At 44.1% G+C, this 20803-nt stretch overlaps 2 pseudogenes across 1 annotated transcript in view; both read left to right on the forward strand.

Annotated features, from left to right (window-relative positions):
- The window catches only part of LOC105525028, a 93777-nt pseudogene extending 73257 nt beyond the window's left edge, over positions 1-20520 (forward strand). Inside the window, exon 8 of the transcript XR_001003849.1 lies at positions 20364-20520. The product of XR_001003849.1 is annotated as a putative pregnancy-specific beta-1-glycoprotein 7 (transcript). The remainder of the gene's footprint in view (positions 1-20363) is intronic.
- Positions 2591-13551, forward strand: LOC105525029 (annotated as a pseudogene).
- Positions 20521-20803: the final 283 nt, after the last annotated feature.

Here is a 20803-nt window from a genome sequence, read left to right on the forward strand (position 1 = left end):
ATGGCGTAAACCCGGGAGGCAGAGCTTGCAGTGAGCTGAGATCCGGCCACTGCACTCCAGCCCGGGAGACAGAGCGAGACTCCGTCTCAAAAATAAAAAATAAAAAAAAAAAAAATAAAGAAAGTAGCCCAGTACACCAAGCAGGAGAGATGCCTCTAAGATCTTATTGCTGGCCACCAACTGGAGCCACTTGAACCAGATACAGTATTGAAAACAGCCATGGTGAGCAAGGCCTGCCTCTGATGGTAGGCAAATAAATTTACACCACAAAAAATGAATGCCAAGGTACCATGACACTATGAGCACTCATGACATCCCGGGAGACCAGCAAGGTGTGGTACTGCGTCCTGGAGTCAGAGTGCTGGGTTCTGGTCCCTGGGAGTGAGAAAATGAAAGTGACTTGTCCCTGCTTCCCTGGCATTGATCCTCCCACCCTGCTGCTCCGTTTTCTGCTCCCAAGTCAATGTGCAGTGCTCAGCCCCAGACATCACTGCCCCCAGGGTATTCACAGTGTCGCCTACTGCACGCAAACATACAGTCACAGAAGGTGACAAAAATCTGCATTCAGGATATCTGACTGTGAAAGAGGGAGAACAGTGAACGTGGAGCCACAGAGACTGGAACTCACGGGGCTGGAAGTTAATGGAGCTGTAACATAACATATGTGTGACCTCGCGTGAAATGTGCAGATCCTTGTGGAATAAAACACGCAGCCTGGCCTAGGACTTCGGCCACCCACACTTCCCTTCCAGTCCACCAGAGGGCGGCGGAGTCCCTCCAGCTTGAAGCTTTCCCAGGGGATGCAGACTTCCCTCAGCAGAACCCACAGCCAAGCAGGGTCCGCCCTCACCAAGGTCACCTCGGCCCAAGTCCTCAACGTCCTCCATGCTCCCACACGGACTCTGTCAGCTCCTCCCTGACATGGCGGTCGCCAACCTAATACCACTCCCTCTGCAGGCAGCTCCTGCCCCACACACCTGCTCCTTCCCTGGGCTCAGCTAAAAAGACATCTCCCAGGGCAGCGATGGTGCAGGCCACACCACACTGCGCGCTTTCCCCTGATGACCTCCCTCCATCCTCATCAACTCTTTCTGACACTGCTCCCTAAATGCCCGCCCCTGCTCCATCTGTCCTGTTTTCAGAGGCATCCCAGGCCAAGCCTAGCGCTGACACAGAACAGCGGCTGCCTGAGGGCCCACAGCCTCCCCGAGAATCAGTCAGGCACCCTGACCTGCCTGCACGCTGTACCCCATGGGGCTCAGAGCACGTGTTATGGTCACACACAGTCACCATCCAGGATGTGGCCACCTACCCCCTTCAGTCCCTTGGGAAGAGAGACCTCTCCTGTGTCCCTGCCGGGAGAAGGGAGTATTATTGCTCTTTGCTCCCAGAACACAACTCACTCCCACCTGCCTTCTCAGGGGTGAGCAACGTCGCTCCAAACAGGATCTCTGGCGACTGCCTGTTCCTTCTCTACAGAGAGCAGCTTGGCCAGGTCAAAACCCTCAGGACAGACTCCTGGGTATGTCAGCACATGGAGGGCTGAGCCCATCACGACTACGCAGTAAGTCGGGATGAATCTCTCTAGCTCTGAACCCCTGCTCTGTCCCAGGCTCTCCTTCCTGAGTCTCCATGAGCCATGTTCCACGGGGTTCCTGGGTAACTCCCCACTTCCTCCTGCACCACCACGGGGAAGTGTACTATGGTGACTACAGTACAATCCGATGTGCAGAGAAAAGAGGACACCAAGGATGGTCAGGAAGAAATGAGAAACCCTGAGCCCCAGCTCAGTCACCAGTCCCCAGGGAACAATAGCGTGACTGAGAACTGTCCCTTTGACCATGGGACTCATAGCCCCCACTGAGCAACCAGCACAGGCCTCTCCTCCCAAGAGGCAGGAGAGGTTCATCCTGCACACCTCCAGGAAGGACAGTTTCCTCTGGGACACCCAGGTCCTGAATGTCCAGCCTTGGAAGCTGCAGCCAAGCTAGACACAATTAGAGAAACGAAGGCTCCCTCACACCAGGCAACACACAGCTCACTCACAGCATTATGGGGTATCCCTGTGACAGGGACCTGGTGCAGCTCCAGCCTCCTGCACTGAAGGAGAGAGCCAGATGGGGATGAAAGTGAGCAAAGGGTGCAAATGTGCACCCTGACCCAGAGCCATGGGGACAGCAGGAGGCTGAGGCCCAGGACTGTGCTTGCCCAACCTACAGGGTATGTGTGTGACTGTGTGTGTCTGTGCGTGTCTCTTTTGTGTGTGTGTTTGTGTTTCTGCACATAGTGTGCATTGAGATTTGGTGACAGAATCACTGCTGGAAAGAGGCAGAGGCCTCCACAATTCCCAGGGACCTGACACACAGACAAAAGAAAAAGAGAAGGAGGGACAAGGAGACAGGACTGAGAGGGGAGGGGACAGAGAGGTGTCCTGGGCACAGACCTCACCCATGAGCCCGAGAAGTGCTCCTCCCTCGGGAAGAAGCTCAGCACAGAAGGCGGAAGGAGAGCACGGCTGACAGCTGTGCTCAGAAAGTTTCTGGATCCCAGGCTCATCTCCACAGAGGAGAACACGCAGGCAGCACAGGCCATGGGGCCCCTCTCAGCCCCACCCTACACACTACACATCACCTGGAAGGAGCTCCTGCTCACAGGTGAGGAGAGAACTTCCTGTGAGAGGACAGGAGGAGGAAGTAGAATGATTGGATGGGGTTTCCTGGAGAGGACGGGGTCCTTAAAAGTAAAAGTCAGCACTTTGGGAGGCTGAGATGGGTGGATCATCAGGTCAGGAGTTCAAGACCAGTCTGCTCAACACAGGGAAGCCCCGTCTCCACTAAAAATACAAAAAATTAACCAGGTGTGGTGGTGTGCTCCTGTAATCCTAGCTACTCAGGAGGCTGAGGCAGGAGAATTGCTCAAACCTGGGAGGCAGAGGTTACAGTGAGCGGAGACTGTCCACTGCACACCAACCTAGCCAACAGTAAGAGACTCCGTCTCAAAAAAAAAAAAAAAAAATACAGGAAAAAAGGCTCTGTTGGAGCCTAGATAGGGGAAAATATACCAGAGAGGAACAGGGGTCAAAACAGGAAAATCACATTGAACTGGAATTGGTAAGAGGCAGGAAAATCTCAAGTGTTCTGTTTTCCTGGTTAAACATCACTGGCCACTACATTTTGAAAAATGATAATAATAACTATTATCAAATGACACTTCAAATGAAAATATAAGCAGGGCATGAAACACTGTCCTCAGCAAAAAACCTCAACCATTGGGGAAAGAAAAAAAATATCCCCCAGGCATGGAGGGTCCTGGGAACTCTCACATCTACAGGAGTCTGAAGCCTGTCCCAGGCACTGGGGTGCAGACAAGATCACAAAAGTCCCTGTCCTCACGGAGCTCATGCTCTCATGGGCAGGAAGACAGACATGCAAAGAGATCTGGAATGTGAGGTCAGGTGTTGACAAGAGCTCCTGAGGGAGCAGAGCAGGGAAAAGTAAGAAAGGGAAGATCCAGGGTCCCTGAAGGAGGTGTCTGAAAAGAAGTCTAAGGATGCCCTGATGGGAGCAGGACCTGAAGGCGTTTTGGAGGAAGCTGTGCAGACCTCTGGGGAAGAGGATTCCAAACAGAAAAATGCTGAGGTCAGAAGTGTTGAAGGAATGGGGGTCATGCTGCTGACCTTGACCCAGTAGGACAGTAGGACACAAACACACAATCACAAACACACAAAAAAGGGGTGTGTGTGTATGTGTGTGTGTGTCTTCAAGGCTGATGATTGAAGAGGTCGTCTCAGGACCCAGGGCCCCATTTTTTCACGCCAATACATAGGTCTCAATACTGACTGACACCCTCTCCACCTCCTAGCATCACTTTCAATCTTCTGGAACCCGCCCACCACTGCCCAAGTCATGATTGAAGCTCAGCCAACCAAAGTTTCTGAAGGGAAGGATATTCTTCTACTTGTCCACAATTTGCCCCAGAATCCTGCTGCCTACTTCTGGTACAAAGGGCAAATAATGGACCTCCACCATTACATTCAGCATATACAATAGACACTGAAAGAGTTATATTTGGGCCTCCATACAGTGGACGAGAAACAGTATATTCCAACGCTTCCCTGCTGATCCAGAGTGTCACCTAGAAGGACGCAGGATCCTACACCGTAGAAATCATAAAGCAAGGTGATAGGACTGAAGGAGTAACTGGACATTTCACCTTATACCGTGAGTGATTCCACATGATCCCTGGGGGTTGGGGGGCGGGGTCACTTCTACTTTGCACACACAGGATTGTCAGGCCTAGACTGTGCCTGTGTCCCACTCTGCATTATGTCCCATGTTGGGGTTTTGGCATTTAGTGCAGGACACACACAGAAGAGACAAACTACAACAGATCAGAATATCTTTCCTGCCTCCAGACCCTGCAGACACTTGCTGCACAGGAAGGACAGTCTGATGGGGGGATGCTCAGCAGGAGGAGATCAGTCTAAGCCAAGCACCTCATGTCCTTTTCATAAACATGACCCTGAGAAAGACCCTGGAGAACTGAGTGGGGCTTTGCCTACAAGGACCCCTGAGATACTCTCAGAGAAACTCAGTCCAAGAAGCCTCAACCCCAGACCCCTGTCTCTAAATCCTTACTCCAGATAAAGCTGAGGAGCCTGTGCCAGGGCTGGGTTGTGGCAGGGCTTATTGGGATGAAGGATTCACCAGCTGTCTGAGGACTGTGTCTCCTGGAGCTGCTCACTGCTAGGGCTCAGCCCTCAGAGCCTCATCTGGGCAAGAACAGAACTTTCTTCACCTGAGACTCAGAGTGGAGAGGACAGAAAGACAAGCTTTGTAGGCCATCAGCCAACTGCCTTGCAAGGCTTAGGACACTCTCTAGGAAGTCTAATGTCCCCAGAAGCAGAAACAGAAGAGAGAAAATGTACCTGGCAGCAGCTTCTCCACAGGGATCTTATCCAAAGGTGCTCTGTCATGGAAGTGAATAATAATAAATGCTGTTTGTGTGAACACCTCCACTGTGCCAAGCATTAGGTTAAGATGACTGTGAAGAATTTACAATTTATTCACAGATAACATGAAAAGCCCCAGTCCATTTGTCATTTAGCTTATTTGACTGAGAGAAAACTGAGGCACAGGAAGGCACAGTCACTGAACCAGAGTCACACAAGCACAAAAGGCAGATCAGGGTCCCATGAGGTCTGTCTGTAGTCACAGGCCCATCATCACTTCCACCAGAATTGAGGGCTTATTCGGTTCCAAGGACCCTGTAGTCATTTATTGGCTGAAATCCTCTCTTCTTAGGCATCCAAACCTCAGAGGAGTGAGAGTAAATGGTCAGCTGATTAGTCTGTACTCCAGAACTAAATCATCTGCCTCAACCATCAGAGTCAGTGCAAAAAATGTCCAGGCCTCCCCTCAGATCTTAACCCCTATCACTGAACCAGAAATTCTATTTTTCCCAAAGTGTCCATGTCACTGGCATGACAGGATAAAACAGAGGACTTTGTTTTTGTTCCCCACTCACACCCTACACCAGCACAAGTACAGTGAGAGAGACACACTCAGGAGCTCTCACATAACAAATGAAGGAATTGAATGAAGAAATGACTGATCCATAACAACTTTAGAGACTGGATCTTGGATGCAGAATCCTACGAAGTTTTAGCCACACCTGTCCCTTGTCCTTCAGAGGCTGACACCCATGATTCATCCCCCCACTTCCTCTTGTCCCTAAAGCCATCCTACCTCATGTGTCACTCTTAAGCTCTTTGGTCACTGGAGGGTTTTGAGGGCTCCCTGGTCCTGGACTGGAAATTGGGGCACCTGGTCTGTGGGGTCTCTGAAGTCACTGTAGGTCCCACTGTTCACTGCCATGCTGCCTCTGCCCCTTTCTGCTTCTCTGTGTCCCTCATCTTCCTCCCACTTCATTCTAACTGGCAAGCCCTGTCCTGCACAGTTTCTTCTCCCACCCCTAGGCCTTCCCCAGACACTCCCTCTAACTAGGCTGACTGTTATGTTCCCTTCCTGCTAACACTGTGGCCTGGCCCACCTCCCAGGAAATAGAAAAGGCACAGAAATCACCCGTAGTTGCCACTCCTGCCAGGCTTCATTTCAAGCCAATGTCCCCAGGTCACTAAGAGAATGAGCTTCCACTGTATCCCCATCCAGGACTCTGTCCCTTTGTGAGGCTGTTCTGTGGACAACACCATAGGACAGGGATAGGCAGCTCCTCCGTCCACTCTTAAAATTCCCAGACAAGTTCTTCTGGCCTCCTGCACAAACAAAATCAATTTATCCAGATGGTGATTTGCAGTAAAGAAAGATTTTAATGACTCCAAGTCTGCCAAACAGGAGGACAGAGGTTTATTATCACTCAAATCAGCATCCCTAGTGAATCAGGGGTTAGAGATTTTCAAGGATAGTTTCAGGGGCACAGGACTAAAAAATGTGTACTGCTGATTGTTTGGGGATGGAATCATGCGGGCGGAGGGAAATGATCTGTTTCCGCTTGAATCCACCTCTAGGTGGGGACAAAGTGACTGGCTGAGCCATTAGTCATGGGTATGGATGAAATCAGTTGGTTTCCAGAATGTAAAGAATGAGAAACATCTCAGAAGACCAACCTCAGGTTCTACAATAGTGATGTTACCTATAGGAGCAATTAGTTACAAATTTTGTCAACTCTGGCCAAATGACATTTGAGCACTAAGGGATTATAGAAACTGTGCCTACATTTTAGCATAATTCACTGCCCTCCTATAATCTTACTCTCATGATCTTTCACCAGTTTTACAAAGGCAATCTCTGTGCAAAATAAGGGTATTAGTTTTATCGAGGAACTATTATCATTGTTTCTTCAAAGTTAAACCATAAACTACATTCCTCCCATGGTTAGCCTGGCCTATGTCCAGGAATGAGTGAGGACAGCCAGCCTGAGACTAGATGCCAGATGGAGTCAGCCATGCTAGTTTGCTGTCACTGTTGGAATCTTTGCACTGACTCACCAAGGTGTCAGAGGCTGGACAAGCCTGCGGTCTCCAAAGCCAATGGGCTCATTTCACCCATTTCACTTGTGACTCCATCCTCAGCCTACTATGGAGCTCACATTCACCAGTCACCTCCTAGAGACTCTAGGTTTCCTATCATATAACAAGTTTGAAATTTATCACACGGTTCTAACAGTAAGTAAACAGCTGAACAAACTCAAAAGTCAACAACTCATTAAAATCCCTCAGAGATGGCTGGGCACAGTGGCTCATGCCTGTAATCCCAGCACTTTGGGAGGGTGAGGCAGGTGGATCAGAAGGTCAGGAGATCGAGACCATACTGGCAAACACAGTGAAACCCCATCTCTACTAAAAATACAAACAAATGAGCCGGGCATGGTGGCGGGCGCCTGTAGTCCTAGCTACATGGGAGGCTGAGTCAGGAAAATGGCATGAACTTGCAGTGAGCCAAGATTGTACCACTGCACTCCGGCCTGGGCAATAGAGTGAGGCTCCATCTCAGAAATAAAATAAAATTTAAAAAAGTGCTGTGAGAGAAATGAAGAATGCTTTTGATGCTTACTGGTAGAAAGCACACAGCTGATGATAGACTCCCTAGCTTGAGGATGTGTCAATAGAAACTTCCAAAAGTGAAACAGGAAAGTTAAAAAAGAGTGGGAGAAAAAAAGTGGGACAACATACTCTACTTCATATTTAACATTTTGTATTGACAATATCAATTTTTCAATTTTGTAGTTGTGGGACAACTACCAAGGCTGTGACACACACGTAATGGGAACACTGGTGGTTTTGGGGACCTGTTGGAGGTGGCCAGGGGTTGCTATCTGATGGTTTTACTGCCTGTGCCACATACAATTGTTTCCTCATGATGATGACATTTTCATAAGGTGGAGTTCTTCGTGTGGGGGACACATGAGCTATTGGCGTCTCAGTTAGACTCTTCCTAATTCACACAAACTGAAACTCGAGTTGTATTTCCTGAGGTTAAGAGAAAATGAAGAAAGCATTTCACATACCTGTTTTGGGCTCCTCCACATTTTTCCTAACTATGCACAGAAATTAGAAACAGGGAGTTCCTTCTATATTTACTAACATAACACACTCACTTCCTTTAATTTGGCATCATTCCTCCCTTTTTTTAATTGACACACTGACCAGTTCTGTCCTTTTAACGGGACTCTCTCTACTTAAGGACTTGCTAATTTCAAATCACCTTTGGCATCCTTCTTCGAGCATGCTGGAATTTGATCACGCTGGAATTCACCCCACACCTAAACCTTAATTGGGTATCAAGAGAAATACTACTACCAGCAATTGATCTTAGATGTTTGGACCATCAGTAAAAATTTGCACTTATGACAACATTTCAATGATTCCTCCAAATTTCTTTTTGTCTTGTTACTAGAGTCAGAACATAACATGAGGTCTAAACTCCTAAGAACTTTTTATGGGAAAATTACAGTATTACAAATTGAGCATCCCAAATACAGAAATCCAAAATCTGAAATGCTCCAGAATCCAACACTTCTGACTCCTGATGTGATGCTGAAAAGAAGTGCTCACTGGAGCATTTTGGATTTTAAATTTTTCAGATTTGGGATGCTAAACCAGTACATCTATTGCAAACATTCCAAAAGAAAAAAAGAAGGTAGAAATCCAAAATCAATTTTTTGGTTTTTTAAAACCAAAAAATCCTGGTTTTAAGCTTTCTGCATAAGGAACACTTTATCTGTATGAACTATAGGCATGAAGCTGTACAGGAGATCTCTAGAACCTCCTCAACCTGCCTAACTGAATCTGCACAGCCACGGAACAATGCCCTATTCCCCCAATCCCAGCTCCTGGAAACTACTATTCTACTCTCTGATTCACTTTGGAGTCCCCTGAGATGAGGTACATAGAGTAGTCAAACTCATAGAATCAGAGAGTAGAATGTCTAATGACAGAAAGTATCTGCAAGACTTCTTCCCAAATATCGTTCTAATAGCCACCAAACACATATGGACCGTGAGGGCCAGACTTTTGTCATCAGTTCATGTTCGCCCTTTCCACCAGTCAGTTCTGCATTTGCAAACATCCACATGTATTTCTAGAAAGATCCACATTTTCCTCACCTGCCCTCTACAGGGGGAAGGGAACATCATGGACACAGAACAGGGAACATGGTCTTGGTCCAAAGCTATAAGCTCTTGCCTGTCCCCTTCACTCTTTGTAGGTCATTCCTTGGAATCTGCTCTATCTAGGCAGTTGGAGAGGGAGGGACTCAGAGGGGCACCAGGGACTGTGACTGTTGGTCCCATGCCTTTCCATGACCCAATACTGCTGCTCAACTCACACTTGAGAAAGCCTGTGCTTCTCCCACATAAAGCAGGCAACCTCACAATCTCTATGCCCTAAGATTGCCGTGCATCTGTCTTGTAACACACACACCTGACATGGGCTTTTAAGGACTTGGGTTAGCTGAGAGGTGGGAAATGCCATCTCTAATTGAAAAATGTCTTTGGAGAAATCAAAGGTGCCACACAGGGCAATCTTCTCTCTGTTTTCTCCACAGTGGAGACTCCCAAGCCCTCCATCTCCAGCAGCAACTTAAACCCCAGGGAGGCCGCGGAGACTGTGATCTTATCCTGTGATCCTGACAATCAGAACGCAAGCTACCTGTGGTGGATAAATGGTCAGAGCCTCCCTATCAGTCCGAGGTTGCAGCTGTCCAAAAACAACAGTACCCTCTTCTATTTGGTGTCACAAAGGATACTGCAGGACCCTATGAATGTGAAGTGAAGAACCCAGTGAGTTCTAGTCACAGTGACCCAGTCACCCTGAATCTCATCTGTGAGTATCTTCTGTTCCTCTGTGAGCCAGGCTGCCATCCCAAATACACATGGCCAGAGGCCAGGCCTCTCAGTCCCTCTCAGGTCCAAGTACAGAGATCTTTACCCCTGGAAATCAAAGCTGGCCATGACTACTAAGAGTAGGCTTAGATCTGATCCACAATGGGAGAGAAGAGGCTGCTCCTGTCATGGGAGACTTAGGGTCCACAGTTTATGATGGGAGAAACAGGTGAATGTCTCAGGCTCCAGATCAGTGAACACAGCAGGGGTTTGGCTGGGACTTCAGTGTCGTGACTTAGCTCACAGGGTCACTGTGGCCCTTCCACAGACCAGGATTTTCCCTTTCCTCTGACAACATCACCTGTGACTTTATTCTCTTTGCTCCAGATGGCCTGAATGTCCCCACCATTGCTTCTTCATAAACCTATTACCATACAGGGGAAGTCCCCAAGCTCTCCTGCCTCACAGACTCTCACCCACTGGCAGAACATTCTTGGCTGATTGATGGGAAGTTCCAGAAATCAGCACAAGTGTTCTTTATCCCCCAAATCACTAAAACATATAGAGGGGTCTATGTCTGTTTCATGTATAACTCAGCTACTGGTGGAACAAATCTCATAATCAAGAAGATCATAGTGCATAGTAAGTGGATCCCTGGAGCAATGGCAATATGTTTTCCAGGGAAGTCTATCTGACCATCAGGGAAGAGCCACCTGCCCTCTGCAAAGGGAGAGGGAAAATCAAAAACCCAGGACAGGGCATATGTTTCTGCTTCAAAACCACCCGCTTTTGCCTGTCCCCTTCACTCTTTCTACATCATTCTTTACACTATACAGTAACAATGAACAATCTGAAAGGAAATTAAGAAAAGAATTTCCATTCACATTAACATCAAAAGGAATAAAATATTTTGGAATAAGTTTAACCAAAAAGGTCTAAGGGTTATACCTTGAAAACTGCAAAGTGTTACTGAAAGACATTAAATACAACATCAATATTTGGAAAGACATTTCATTTTCATGGATTCAAAGAATCAATATTGTTAGGAAGACAATACTACCCAAAGTGAGCTGCAGATTCAACACAACCCCTACCAGAATCCCAGTAACATTTTCTGCAGAATTACAAAAACCTGTCCTAAATCTGACCTGACAGGCTCTTATTAATGACTGCCACAACAGAGACACTGAGGAAAAAGTGCAACCATGGAAACGTGGAAAGTTTTGATGACATAGAAAATAGCAATCATTATATCTCACATCCCAAAGCCTTCAAAAATATACAAGTGCAGCATGAGCAGTACGTAATCGACTAAAAACCAATCACAAAGCTAGAAACGTGGTGAGAGAAAAAAAAATGACATGAATGTATTTGGCTTATCACCTCCCACTTTGGCGTACTTAACTGATGCTGAAAAGAAAAGCTCACCAGAGCATTTTAGATTTTGAATTTTTTGGATTTGGGATGCTGAACCAGTAAGTATGTGACAAATGTTTCAGAACCAAAAAATGTCAGAAATCCAAACCACTTTTTGTCTTAAGTCTTATGCATAAGAAACACTCAATCTGTGTGAACTGTAAGCATTAAGCTGTACAGCAGATTTCTTGAACCTCCCCATCTTGCATGACTGAAACTGCACACCCACGAACAACTTCTGATTCTCCCTACTCCCAGCTCCTGGCAACCAGCAGTCTCTTCTCAGATTCACTCTAGAATCCATTTACATGAGGTCTCTAGAGTAGTCAAACCCATGGAATCAGATAGTAGAGTGTCCAATGAAAGAAAATATTTGCAAAACTTCTCCCCAAATTTGTCTCATATCCATCAAACACACATGGTCCATGAGGATCAGATTTCCAGCAGTTCATTCCCACCATTTCCACCAGTCAGTTCTGCATTTGAAAATCTCCAGATGTATTTCTGAAAAGATCCACATAGTCCTCACCTGCTCTCTGCAGAAGGAGAGGAAACTTAAAGAACCCAGAATAGGGAACATGGCTCTGCTCCAAAGCCACCAACTCTTGCCTGTCCCCTTCACTCTTTCTAGATCATTCCTTGCAGTCTCCTCTGTCTTTGGAGGTCACTGGCTCAAGTAAGTCATCATGAAACACCTGCAGAAAACTGCCCCACCTTGTGCCTCCACTGCCTGATGACTGAACTGACCTCCAGTCTTGACTCTGGTCTACCCTGTCTTCTTTCTGCTGAAACATCTAGTCCCAGGCCAGTCTGCTCAGTATCATCAGGGTTGCAAGACAATGAAATGTCTTGAATTTCAATGAGTAATAATGGGAAGTCCCATTATTACTCATCTCTAGAATGTCCTTGGAAATGGAAACTGCAGAGAAATCACATCTAGGGGGGCAAAGTAGGATGGAATTTGGAAGAGGCCCAGCAGTTGCACATTCCAGGTAAGGAACCCAAGGTGAGCCAGCCAGACAGCTGATTTGAGAGAGACTGGTAGGGGTACCAGGGGCTGTGAATCCCACTGACGTGTCTGTCCATGACCCAATACTACTGCTAAATTCACACTTGAGAAAGTCTGTGCTTCCGTAAGACAGAGGAGGCGACCTCACAGTCTTTGAGCCCTTAGATCATCATGCATCTGTCTTGTGACACACGCCCCAGCTATTGTCTTTCAAGGACTCAGGTGGGCTGAGAGGTAGGAGATGCCAACTCTGAAGGATGCCTGTGGAGGAATCAAAGGTGCCACACAGGACAATCTTCTCCTGTTATTCACCCAGCTGAGCTGCCTAGGTCCTACATCACCAGCAACAACTTCAACCCCATGGAGAATAAGAATGTTGTAGCCTTAACTGTGAACCTAAGACTCAAGGCTACACCTACGTGTGGTGGGTAAATGGTCAGAGTCTCCCGGTCAGTCCCAGGCTAAAGCAACCCGGTAAAACTAGGATCCTCATTCTAGCCAGTGTCACAAGAAATGACACAGGACCCTATGAATGTGAAATACAGTACCGAGTTGGTAGCATCCCCAGTGACCCAGTCACCCTGGATCTCCTTTGTATCTTTGGTTCCTCTGTGGACCAAGCCACCAGCTAAAATCCAAACGACCAGAGGCCAGGCATCTCAGTCTCTTTCAGGTCCAAGTACAGACACTTTTATTTGTGGACACCCAAGCTGGTCATGACTCCCTGCCCTGGGAAAACCTGGGTAGGCACAGCCTTAGCCAAGAATATAAGGGGAGGAAATGCTCTCGTTATGGGAGACTTGGGGTCTATAGCCTGTGATGGGAGAAACACGTGAATACCTCAGGCCTCGACTCAGTGAACACAGAAGTGGTTTGGCTGGGCCTTGAGGGTGTGTCTTGGCTCAGAGGGACACTGGTCCCTTAAGAGACCAGGAGCATCTCCTTCCCTCAGACGACATCACCTGTGGCTTTATTCTCTTTACTCCAGATGGTCCACAGTCCCCAGCATTTTGTCTCCATTCACCCATTACAGTACAGGAGAAAACCTCTACTTGTCCTGCTTCATGGAATCTAACCCACCGGCAGAGTACTCTTGGACGATTAATGGGAAGTTTCTGCAATCAGGACAAGAGCTCTGTATCCCCAAAATTACTACAAAGCATAGCAGGCTCTATGGTTGCTCTGCTCATAACTCAGCCACTGGCAGCTGTCTTGGAGTTGCTCTGTTCAAGATGATCAAAGTCTCTGTTAAGTGGATCCCTGCACCATTGGCAATAGGGTTATAAGTAGAGTCTCTCTGGCTTTCAGAGAAGAGTCAGGAAAACATTTTTATTCCCAGCCTGTGTCCCATGGGCAGAAGAAAATCCTAAATTCTCCTCTTGAACCCCCCTAATTTGTCTCTACAGACTCTCCTTTCCTTGAGTTTCTGTTTTCTCATGGCTGACCTTGTGTCCAGGTTGAGAAAGGTTGGGAGGGGGCTTTGTCAGTCCTGAGCCCTATGTGGTGGAAGAGGCTTCACAGGGGGACAAGAAGGAGTGTCCTCAAGGTCAAGTTTTTTTTCACTGTCATCAACACATCCCTTTCTACCACGTCTTTGTTTTCTTTTACCTACTCCATGAGATACGAGGAACATCTGAGGCTTTGAAACAAGCTCACATTTTTCACCGAAATGAGAGGAGGAAGCCCCTTGGATGAGAGAGGAGTAGCTCAGACTGCTCCCTGTTCTGCTCCAGGCTTCTCCAGTGACTGGTCCTGCCTGACTCCACCGAGGGTGGGACCAGCATGTGTCGAGAAAGAGCCCTGGTGGCCTGTCCTGAATTCAGCTAAATTGAGCTGCCAGATGAAGTGAAGCCTATGCTGCATGGAAATAAGAAAAGAGGGTGCTTCGGGGCAGACTCTTGAGCTGTTTCCTGGCTCTGAAGTCACCGGCTGTGTGAGGCTGTGTGCACAGCACTGGGACACAGCACAGAGGACAGTGAGTGATGTACACTTGGAGAAATAGGGAGATTCCCCTCTGGGGCTCTGAATGGCAGGAAAGGGGCAATACCAAAAAGTGTGTATTTATAGAGTGTAAGACTACCAGGACACTTTTTATATGTATAATATAAGGCTTATCACTATTTCTAAGTGTGCAATTTGGTGTTGTGTAACCATCACACTATCCATTTGTGGAACTTTTTCCTCTTACCATATTAAACCTCTGTACCCAATAAACAGTAACTCTCCTTCTTCCCCTAACCCTTAGCACCCACCATTCTACTTTCTGTCTCTATTTAACTGGCTATTACATCTTTTATAAATGGAATTATGTAATAATTATCCTTTTGTATCTGGCTAATTATTAGCATAATGTCTTCAAGGTTCATCCATTTTGCACGATGTATTGGAATTTTATTCCTTGTTAAGGTTGAATAACATTTCGATGTATAGATATACCTCATTTCCCTACCCACTTATATTTCAATGGACTTTTCCACTGTTTCCATTTTTGGCTATTGTGTGTAATGCTTATCTGAACATCAATGTACAAATAATTATCCAAATTTCTTTCAATTCTATAAGGAGTATGCCCAGAAGTGGAATTGCTGGATCAAATGGTAATTTATTGTTTAATTTTTTGAGAAACAGCCACACCACGTTTTACAGTGGCTATAACATTTCCCATTCCCATCAGTAATGCACTAGAGCTCCAACTTTTCCATCTATTTGAAAACACTTGTTGTTTTGTGTTGCTGTCATTGTTGTTGTTTATCAAAGCCATCCTAAAGTGTGTGAGGTGGTGTCACATTGTGGTTTTGATTTGCATATCTCTAAGTATTCGTGATGCTGAGGAGTTTTGCATGGGCTTATTGGATATTTGTATACCTTCCTTGGAGAAAGTCTATTTTAATACTTTGTTCATTTTTTAATTGGGTTTTTGGATGTTTGCTACTTTTTCATGTATTCTGGAAATTAATTTCTTATCACACTTATAATTTGCAAATACTTTTCTCATTTCATGGGTTGCCTTTTTACTTTCTTGTTAATGTTCTTTGATATATAAAAGGTTTTGATTTTTATGAAGTCCAATTTATCCATTTTATTTGTTGCCTATGCTTTTGTTGTTACAACCAAGAAATCATTGTGAAATCCAATATCATGAAGCTTTTCTCCTGTGTTTTCTTCTGAGAGTTGTATAGCTTTTGTTCTTACATGTAGATCTTTGATCTATTGTGGGTTAATTTTTATATATGATGTTAGGTAAAGGTTCCACTCATTCTTGCCCTTGGATATCCAGCTTTTCCAATATCATTTGGTGAGAACACTGTCCTTTCCCCATTGAACGATCTTGGCACACTCGAATAAAATCATTTGGACATATATGCAAGTATTTCTTTCTGGGCTCTCTGTTCCATTTAATTAATGTCTATGTCCTCCTTTATGCCAGTACCACACTGTATTGGTTATGGGGGCTTTGTTGTAAATGCTGAGATCAGAAAGTGTGAATCCTCCAGCTTCATTCTTCCTTTTCAAAGTTGTTTGTGTATTTAGGGTCATGACTTTCAACATAAATTTTAGGATGGATTTTTCTTTTACTGCAAAAATGTCACTGAGATTCTAATAGGAATTGTATTGAATCTGCAGCTCACTTTGGGTGGTATTGTCCTCCTAACAATAGTGAGTCTTCTAATTTATGAAAACAAAATGTCTTTCATTTTGTTGATGTCATCGTTAAGCAATATTTTATGGATTTCAGGTATAATCATTCCACCTCTTTGGTTAAACTTATTCCTAAATATTTTATTCTTTTTGATATTAATACAAATCAAAATTTTTCCTTAATTTCCCTTCAGATTGTTCATGGTTAGTGTATTGAAATACAACTGATGTTTGAATGTTGATTTTGTATTGTGCAACATTACTGAATTCATTTATTAATTCTAACAGGTTTGTTCCACCTTTAGGATTTTCTACATATAAGTTCAACTTATCTGAGAATAGAAATAATTTTACTCCTTTCATCCAATTTCAATGTCTTTTTAGAAATTCTCATCTAATTTTTCTGACTAGACTTTTCAATACTACATTGAATAGAAGTGTCAAAAGCAGCATTCTTGTCTTGTTCCTTCTCATACAGGGAAAGCTTTCAGTCTTTCTCCATTGAGTATGATATTAGCATGGAGTTTTTCACATATTGCCTTCATGATGAGGTGGTTTCCTTCCATTCTTAGTTAGAATGTTTTTATTATGAAAAATATTGAATTTTATCAAATGCTTTTATTGAGTCAATCTTATTATTGATTATAGCTCTATTCATATTTTTGTGTTTTCCTAGGAATTTGTCTATTCCATCTAGGTTATCCAATTTATTGGCATACAATTCTTTACAGTACCTTCATAATCATTATTTTATCAGAATTGGTAGTAATCATTTCATTTCCTTTTTTCCTTTCTTTTTTTAGACGGAGAGACAGGTGCTCACCCTCTAAGCCAGCCCAGGCTGAAATACAGTGGTGTGACTATGCCTCACTGCAGCCTCAAACTCCTGGTCGCAAGCAATTCTCCTCCTTCAGCCTCCCAAAATACTAGGACTACAGATGTATGCCACTATGCCCAGCTAATAAGTTTTAAATTTTTTTTGTAGAGACAGGGCCTCCCCAGGTTACCTATGCTGATCCAAACACCTGGCCTCAAGGAATCCTTGGAATGTGACCTCTTAAAGTGTTAAGATGCAAATATGACCCACCATGCTCAGACTCCATTTTCATTTCTGATTTTAGTAATTTTAATCTTCTCTCTTTTTTTCTTAGTCTAGTTAATGGTCGTCAATTTTGTTGATTTTATTTTGAAGAATCAACTTTGGTTTCATTAATTTTCTGTATTCTTTTTCCATTCTCCATTTTGTTTTTATCCACTCTAATCCATATTGTTTCCATCATTCACTGTGCTTGGGTGTAGTTTGTTCTTTTTTCATATCCTGAAGTATGAGAGAGCTTGCTTCACACCATTCTTTTAAAGTTTTAATGCAGTCAATGAAAAACGATGCCACACACAGATGAACCAATGTCAGCTGCTATATTACTACCATCATCATTAGCCTTGAGGTCAAATAGTCCTAGAATGAAATCTCAGATCCTCTGATTACTAGCCATATGACACCAGGAAAGATTTTACATTACTCTAAGCTTCTGCCTTTTCATCAGCAAAGTGAATTACATGAGGTACAGGTAAAGTATTTAGCACAGGTCCTTCCACATAGGATGTGTCCCTCAACAGTACCTATTTCCATATATATATAGAAAAAGAGGTAACACATAAAACACTAGGACATGGTGACTGACTACTTATGGGTGAGAAATCCACACCACACCCACTACTTGTGGGTGAGAAGTGCAAAGAATCAATCCTGGTATGTTAGTTTTCACCAACCGAGATGCATCCATGATGGGGTTAGACATATAAGATAATTTATCCGGGAAGACACCCGTGAGGAAATGTGGGGCAGGCATGAAGGTAGTGTGGGAGAACCCACAGACCACTATGCAAAGCTGACTCCTGTGAAAAAGAAAGAGAAAGAAGTTTTAGGTATCAATGCAGTTCTAAAAGAGTTTTTGCAAGGTTGATGGGGAGTCCTCCAACCAGTCACCCATTCAAGTTAAAGAGAGTCTCAGAGAACTAGGCTTGTCTTCACGCCCTTGCTGGTAGCCTGTGGGAAGGAAGCGTCCTGTGCAAAGGAGGTGGTGAATTTGAAATGCACTGACCTGGGCCTTCTGTCAATCAGGTCCCTGCCATGGACACCTGGCAGAATCTCATTCATGGCTCACAGAGACACTGAGAAAAACATGCAACCGTGAAAAGGTGGAATGGTGGATAGTTCTAATGACAAAGAAAATAGCGATCAGCCTTTCTCCCATCCGAAAGCTTTCTGAAATATCTGAGTGCAGTAGAGAATTGACAGACTACTGATCAAAAACCTAGAAACACGGTGAGAAAGGAAAAAAAACTGCAAGAATATAATCATGTCCCATCAGGTTTCCAACAGAAATAATGCATTCCTTGAAGAAACAATTATAGAGTACATCATTTTACATGTTTGTTCCTGAGGTTCCCCCATGTAAAATAGCATCATCTTCATTCGTTCTTTCCTTTTCTTTCTATGACAGCTCCTTTAGGAAGAGGATATCTATCCTGGAACTGTCCGATATAGCAACCGTGATGTCATTTCTGTATTTCAGGAAGTCTGGTAGGTATGATGGCCTTTTCTCTTCTCCTGTTTCCTGCAAGGCTGACTGCCATGCTTGGGAGAGGGAAAAGACTTATTGCCCTGTATCTGGGACTGGATCTCCTCCTTCCTCCACCGAACTCTTGCATCCCAGCACTAATTCCTGCAGTTCCCTTTCTCCCTGGCCTTTATGCTCCCTGTACCCCACTATCTTTTAGACATAATTATCTGCAGCCTCTGCTCATTTCTTTCTCAGATTTAAATGAGAAACACATTTTCACATTGTGAAACCCTCTTCATTACTTTTAACATCTCTCAATAGTGCAATTCTCTCCATTATCATAAAGCTCAACCACTTCTCAAAGTGTTGCTTGACTCCTTGTCTCCAGACTTTGAAACCTTCCTTGCATATGACTGCCTCATTACCTATCTAAAATCTAGTTAATTCACTTAATCAAGAATCTCCAGGGGTCTACACTAGCCTATTTGGTAAGTTCACATTTCTTCTATTTACTAATCCTTCTCACTTCCTTTACCTCTACTTTCTAGTATAATTCCTCCGTCCTAATTAGAACTGTTTTCCTGCACATCCCTGTCCCTTCACCCACATAGACGTAAAATTCTTAGTTCCAATGCTAAGCCTAAAAACAGGGTGAACTCCTCTCCACCATCTGCACTACAGACCGAACCAACCTTTCATCACAAGCAATCTCTGACCTCCTGGAGAACAAAGACTTTAAGATTAGCCTGTGAACCTGAGACTCAGAACGCAACGTATGTGTGGTTGAGACCTTTTTCTGATGACCAATTCACATGTTCAAAAAAGATACAGAAATGAAGAAGGCAATGTCCCTACCCCAGGGGACATAAAGCCTAAGACAGAAAATGAGACCTGAAAAAAATGATGATACTAAAATAGAAAAAAAGTGAAGGCTGCAAGACATCAGAGAAATCTGATGGGAAATATAGCTACACATCAGAATCACTGGAAAACATTTTTAAAAGTGGGTGCTCAAGCCCCACTCATGAGTTCCAGTTTAAAAATCTGCAGAGGGACAGAGGCGCTGGTAATTTTTAAGTCTTCCCTGACACTACAAACATGTAAAGAGGATGGAGAGTTCTTGTTGTAATAAGTAGAACTTAAAACTAAATTAATGATTTTCAGGTAGAAGTACTGGAATTACCTAAGGACCTTTTTTGACATACATAATAATATGTTTTTTAGCCCTAATTATTAATGGGCTTTACCAAGAACTCAGTAATCCAGTTGGGAAACAGAAGCTGAATGGAAAAGCCACCTTATCTGATTTGTTAAAATACATATAAAGCATTTTCAAATGAGTGATAAGTGATGCTAAACCTTCTCTAAATAATATTTATGGGAATGTTAATAATATGAGTATTCTAGGCTGGGCGCAGTGGCTCACGCCTGTAATCCCTGCACTTTGGGAGGCCGAGGCTGGCAGATCATGAGGTCAGGAGATCGAGACCATCCTGGCTAACATGGTGAAACCCCGTCTCTACTAAAAACTCAAAAACAAAATTAGCTGGGTGTGGAGGCTGTCACCTGTATTTCCAGCTACTCCGTAGGCTGAGGCAGGAGAATGGCATGAACTCAGAGGTGGAGCTTGCAGTGAGCAGAGATCTTGCCACTGCACTGCAGCTTGGTCTACAGAGCGAGATTCCATCTCAAAGAAAAAATAATTAAGAATTTTTTAAAAAATGAGTTCTAAAAACTGTATGAAATTTCTGGAAATCGAACATGTTATCAATCACGGTGTCATATGCCAAAGAAGTAACTAGATTTCTATGTGAGCTGTGTCTTTACCATAATAAACATAAAAAAAACTCATTAGATTTTTAATCATGGTCATTTTAAATCTTTGTCTTTCCCAGACAGTTGCTTTGATTCTTCCTCAAAGTATTTACAGTCAGCTATGGTCCAAAATTGCTTTTTCTTCAAGGGGATATATGGAAAATTCTCTGACAATGACTCTTGAATACAAGTTTCTGATAACTTCCAGATCATACCACTGGACTCTCTGAGAACTTTAAAAACTTTAATGAACAGGCTGATACCTTCATGACATTCAAGACAAAGAGGAAAAAAAAACTCAGTTTTATTGGACTTAATAATCAAAAGAATAATGTTTTCATAATTTTTTATTTGAGAGTGTGCTGATTCTTTGAATATTTTATTCTCCAGATTTATGAACGTTCTCTTTTAAGCTCTTTATACTTTACAGCTATTGGGTAAATTACACTTTTGTAAACAAAAATGGAAACATTTGCTTTTGTTCCCAATCCTAGTGCCCTAGAATTGGGAAACTATTCAT

The sequence above is a fragment of the Colobus angolensis genome, unplaced genomic scaffold (genome assembly GCF_000951035.1).
Source record: "Colobus angolensis palliatus isolate OR3802 unplaced genomic scaffold, Cang.pa_1.0 Scaffold512, whole genome shotgun sequence".
In the NCBI taxonomy this organism is placed as follows: domain Eukaryota; kingdom Metazoa; phylum Chordata; class Mammalia; order Primates; family Cercopithecidae; genus Colobus; species Colobus angolensis.